The 5,633-nt window shown below is 34.2% G+C and overlaps 1 long non-coding RNA gene across 4 annotated transcripts; it reads left to right on the top strand.

Annotated features, from left to right (window-relative positions):
* The first annotated feature begins 1,313 nt into the window (after window positions 1-1,313).
* On the top strand, window positions 1,314-3,600 carry LOC106340170. Of its 4 annotated transcripts, none has more exons than XR_001269321.1 (5): window positions 1,314-1,856; window positions 2,073-2,189; window positions 2,293-2,348; window positions 3,272-3,347; window positions 3,433-3,600. It is a non-coding gene; the product is annotated as an uncharacterized LOC106340170 (long non-coding RNA). The 4 variants fall into 4 exon arrangements; XR_001269320.1 differs by having other exon boundaries at window positions 3,259-3,347; XR_001269319.1 differs by having other exon boundaries at window positions 1,317-1,856; window positions 2,073-2,176.
* Window positions 3,601-5,633: the final 2,033 nt, after the last annotated feature.

Here is a 5,633-nt window from a genome sequence, read left to right as displayed (position 1 = left end):
TGGAAAAGCCGAAATGATTATCAGACTAACATCATGTTGAAAGGCCCATTTTAACACTTACGGGTTAAGATTACATCAGTTTTTTTATTTCATATACATATATAGCCCGTTGAAAAAAATACATGTATATAATCCGCTGAACGAAAATACATATATAGCCCAAGGATATACGTATTTTGTTGTTGGGGTCAAGGATGCACCATAGAAGTGTTGGATTCACGTCTTGGTTACATTCTTTTAATTTTCTTTTTTGAACGGCAGGTTACATTCTAATAACTGACTTGTTGGTCTCAAGGATGCACCACTGAATGAATGTGTTGGATTCATGTCTTGGTTACATTCTAATAACTGATTTGTTGGTCTCAAGGATGTACCACAGAATGAATGTGTTGGATTCATGTGCTGCTTACATTCTAATAAATGCCTTTGTCGCTCTCTTTTTCTTACTTAACTGATAAAAAACTATCACGAGGAGAAAACGTTAGTGTGTTTTTATTACTTTTCTAAAGATATAAAGGGAATTACGTTGAGATCAAAGTTAAGGTCTCTAATGACTAAATGCCCATCACACGACTCTCAAAAGCTTAAAAACTCCAAAAGCAGAGAGATAGAATTTAGCTTTTTACTCTCCCTTTTTTTCTGCTTTAAAAGGCTCACCCACTTTCTGCAATTCTTGTAAATAAATTAATCATATACTTTTCAAAAATTATGCTTAACTTTATATTCCTTCCTGCTTTTGAGGATAAACTTTAGATTCCATGCATGAATTTATGGACATATTATACGCATACATATCAAATATCAAAAGTACCGTTATACTAATGTGGATATCTTTGTGTGTACACATTGGTGTTTCCTTCAAGTGATGTAATTCATATAATTATAAAATGTTATCTATTAGACATTTACCGACAATTTGTAGTGTATCAGTTCTTCTTTTGGACTATAGATGAAGTGGGATAAGTAAATAGAAAAGTTTTGCTGCATCATAACTGGTATTATTACTTTGAATTGTTTTTTTAAAGAAGTTCAGATGGTAGTGCATGGAATCAACACGTATTACTTTGAATTGTTTGCAAGTCACGTGTGTATACTGGAGGTTGAAATTTAAGAACCATGGATTTAGTCGAACTATATACCAAATATTAAAGCAATATAAATTAAAGATATAAATATATATATCAAACTAAAGAGACCTTTAGTTTTGGAAACATGAAATAATATGTAGCCATGTAGGTGGACAAATCTATATTATAATAGAAGAGTTTTTACTCTCTTCCGAAGCTATCCACCTCAGCACTATGTGGATCCCGCTTATAAATCTAAACATTAAAACAACAAAAGGGAATTGTATCGTCAACTTAACCTATATTTGCTCTTTCTCTCACGGCGTTGATCCTCCCTTCTCTGTCCTCGATCTGCTTCTCTCATGGGGCCATAGACACACACTGGTCCTTGGTCTCAACTTCACCAGCGCGCCTCCATCTCCAGGGACAGATCAAAGGAAACGTCAACAGTTCTGTGCTTAACTCGAGAAATCTAAGATCTGATTACGATTCTCCCCATGCGGCTCCTGTTTCTGTGAAAGGAAGAAGGTACATTGATCTGAACAATGATATTGACGAAGGAGAAGATTCGATTGGAAGATGAAGGTGTGGCTAGGATCAATAGAAAGCTCTCTGATGATTTTCTTTTTCTGAAAAGGAAGTCTCTGATGATTTTGATAGTCTTTGGAGAGATGAAAACCAAAGCCAATAAGAAATCAGTTAAATCTGATTCGGTGAGGAAGATATTGAAGGAGAAGCAGAAGACTAAGGTTGAGGAAACAAGTCCAACGAGAACATCTCCAAGATTGTGTAAGCGTAGTAATACTTAGTTTAAAAAAAACTACATCGTCAAAGATATTTCTCAGTAGGATTTAGATCTAAGGGTACAGTTCATGAAAAGGAGCTTAGTATTTCGATTGCTTATAAATATGGAATTTTCTGGTTAAAAAAAAAAACTTAAAACAAATAGTAAACAAGCAACGTTTACTGCTGCCATCTAATTTCTGAACGTTTTTGTTTATTCAGATTTATAACTCCTGGAGATTTTCGACGAACATAAAAAGTGAAGAGGAACACAAGATTTGGGATCAGTGGAGAATTTTCAGATCTTTGTAAGCGATTATTGAATGGTGGGGTTTCAGCGTATGTTTAATTCCATCTTTTCATATTAGAAATTTGGTATTGTGATTTTAGGATTTCCAAGACATTCTTGACTGATATCTATCTGTTTAATTATATGTTGTAGATTGTTTACCAAGATGAACTCAAAATTTCGATGCAGAGAGGCATGCATTGCATAAGGTACGAAAACTTCACATTCCTCTTAATTTTTCAGTTTCTGGATTTTGTTACCTAAGTTCATGTCTCACAAGTTTTAATCATGTTACTGCATTTTCTTTAAGAAAGGATTCTTGATCTATAAACTTATAATCGTGGATTTCTAAGGAATCTGTGGAAATTACGTTCTGTGTATCATAATTCTGATCGTCTAGGCTATCCTTTACCCTTGGGTTGATCATGGAAATGTTTATGACTGTTACCTGATACCAAAATTTTGAAAGAGTTTTAAACTTCATATACTTGGGTTTTCCTTTGTTACTATGTGTATCTATCATCTTTATAGGTTTATGGCATATGGAAATAAGCCATGGGCAGTTATTATACATTTCAGAGAAAACCTCTGAATAGGAAGGTCACTTAACATTCATTAGCAGCCCACATATGTAGATACATGCATATCTAAGTCGTGATATTCAGGCCACGTGGAATGTTTGGCCAATTTAATGGGGGTAATAGGTATTCAATAGGTCTATCCTGGCTGAGTCATCGTTCACAATATTTCTAGAACTCATACAAAAAAATTGATGTGCGTGTGTGAATGTAGGATATCCAGTGCATGTGGGATAAATGAAACGAAAACATATATCATATTTGGATTTAAGGATTTCTTTTTTAGATTCAATTATATACAATATTTCATTTATCCTTTTTCTTCCAATTATTCAACATAGAATACGTAGTAACTGAATCGTGTGATCTGTATTGGATTTGCCTATTAGTTTTTCTGTTAAAGACTTACGATGGAACCTTTTCGAAGTACTATAGACTATAAGTCAGAGCAAGTTCCATATAGTGTGAGAATGAAAGGGATACTCTTCAATGTGTTTTTTGGGATATATTTGAGACCTTATGACCTAATATTAAATAACAGATGAATACTGCAGGAAACCGCAAGCATAGTGACTGGCAGAAGACTTATGATCTGTTCATATTAAAAAGTCCAGGCAATGGTTTATAACGGTTAGTAAACCCATGGAATCACAAGAACTGAGAAACATACCAAATATACAAGTTTAACACTTGCATATGATATGACCTTCCGCAGGTATATATAGTCATAACGGAACGGAGGTGGAAGCAGGAATAAAAAACATGGAAGATGATATTGAACAAGAGAACTAAATTACACCTAAATGTTCAAGACATTTTATCGTGTAACCAAGTGACTAATTGCATATGTACAATTAACAATGAGAACACATTCTATTTGATAGCGCATCAACTGTGAAATCCCATAACATTGTTAAATACTATAGGAAAAAAAAAGAAAAAATTAATTTAGTCGACATGTGAAAAAAAATAAGTGCGATGATTTGAGGAGCGAACAAAAGTGACAGATATGGGTAATCGTGATACGAGACCAAATAAGTTAACAAATAGAAACTTAAATTATAGAACAATAATACTTAGAATATATTGCACACTAACCCCGCGCTTGCGCGGGTTAAGACCACCTAGTCTATATTATAATAGTTGAGTTTTTGCTCATTCTTCAGCACGCCACGTCAGCATTTTGTGGACTCCATTTTTAAAAAGTGTGAAAAAATCTCAAGCTCATGGCTCAAACCCGGGTCAGTGAGATATAAACACCAACATTTATACCACTAAGCTAAATGATACTTTGTACATTGATGGTCAAACCTAATATATATTTATGAAAGTCGGAAGCCCTTGTTTCTTTGGCTTCTTCTGAGGGTCGGGCCTACAAGTGTATTATGGGTTTCATTTTTAAATGAGATTCATCATGTTATATGAAAAAAAAACTCAAGTTTGCAACAATTATAGTTTTCCGATATTGTAAATTGTTGTCGTTTAACATGAGTTTGATTTCTTTTCATCATTGTCTCAAACAAGTCCGAGTGTGTCTGTTCGTAATCTATTTTTTCACCGGTGAACTCTTCATGTCCCCATCTTAAATTGCTTGATCATAAATGTTCCTGATTTGTAGCCCCTCTGTAAACCATATATATATGATTCTCATCTTTGATGAGCCCAATCTGCATCTCCACAAAACTCATTGATTGCTCTTAGCTTTAACCATCTTCTAGAAAATGTTTCTTTCTGCTTCTCCAGTTCCTCAAACCGGCGTCCGTCACTCAACCTTCGAGTCTCTCCGTCGTGTTCGTAGTAGTCAGAGCATAGCCTCTGGCTTCCTCCGCTTTTGGGATTCTCTGAACTTCAAGAAAGACATGGAGTTTGTGGGAATCACGGTTCTCTTCCTTGATGAAAATGCAAGTTAATCTTCAATCTATCACAATTATTTAACATAATTGATTTCCTTTTTCTTTGTTGAATAATATTATTTGCAGATTCTGTGATTCATGGGTTTACTCCCGTCGGACGTGCTAATCATTACATGCCATCTTTGAAATTAGATTCCATTGTGAAAGTCGATCGTTTTGAGGTTGCTAGGTGCTCAAACATGTACAAGATAACTGATCATCCATTCCTCATTCGTTTCATCTCACTAACCATTATTGATGAAGTCATCACGGGTGCTCCTGAGATCAATCTCCAGTCAAGATTAGACTGTTCGCGACAATCTCCAAGTGATTGCGAACACAAACCTAGAATTCCCATGTATACTATCAAATTGCATCTGGGTTTATATTATGTTTCGATATCATAACTGATATTTAACCTCGCAGATGTGGTTGGACAAATACGTTCTGTCCAGGGCTCTGACCTCACCAAAGAAACAAATCGAGTCATTATCCGTCTCCTCATTGATCCGTAAGAAACAATCAACACATAATTCTCTTTATATTACTGTATATATTGTGCTAACATCAATAATCAAAAATATTTCCTACTCAAGATTTGTGGTCGTCTATTTATCTCCCTTACTTATCAATCTAATTTTACACAAATCTTTATTTTACAGCTTAAAAGAAACTACAATAACCCAAACAATCAAAATACCAAAAACTAGAATCCCAAAAAGACGAATTATTAATGATTACCTCTCTTTTTATCTAATCTTAAAAATAAACTTCAAAACAAATATACCAAACCAATCAACTCAACTAAAACTCAATGACACAAACATTGAATCAGCTAAACAAATACAAACTACACGGCCAGCTATTTAACAATTTACAAACTTACTTTCGTAGATGCTTACGAAGAAGACGAAGATGACAACCAAGATCAGTGAAATTACCTAAACAAAAAAGCAGAGTAAATTACAAACTCTGATAAATACAACTAACAATGATTTTTGTTTACATATTACTCATCAAATAA

The sequence above is a fragment of the Brassica oleracea genome, chromosome C4, assembly GCF_000695525.1.
Source record: "Brassica oleracea var. oleracea cultivar TO1000 chromosome C4, BOL, whole genome shotgun sequence".
NCBI classification, from domain to species: Eukaryota; Viridiplantae; Streptophyta; class Magnoliopsida; order Brassicales; family Brassicaceae; genus Brassica; species Brassica oleracea.
The sequence above is the reverse complement of the archived record's forward strand: the minus strand, read 5'-3'. Positions and strand labels throughout refer to the sequence as shown.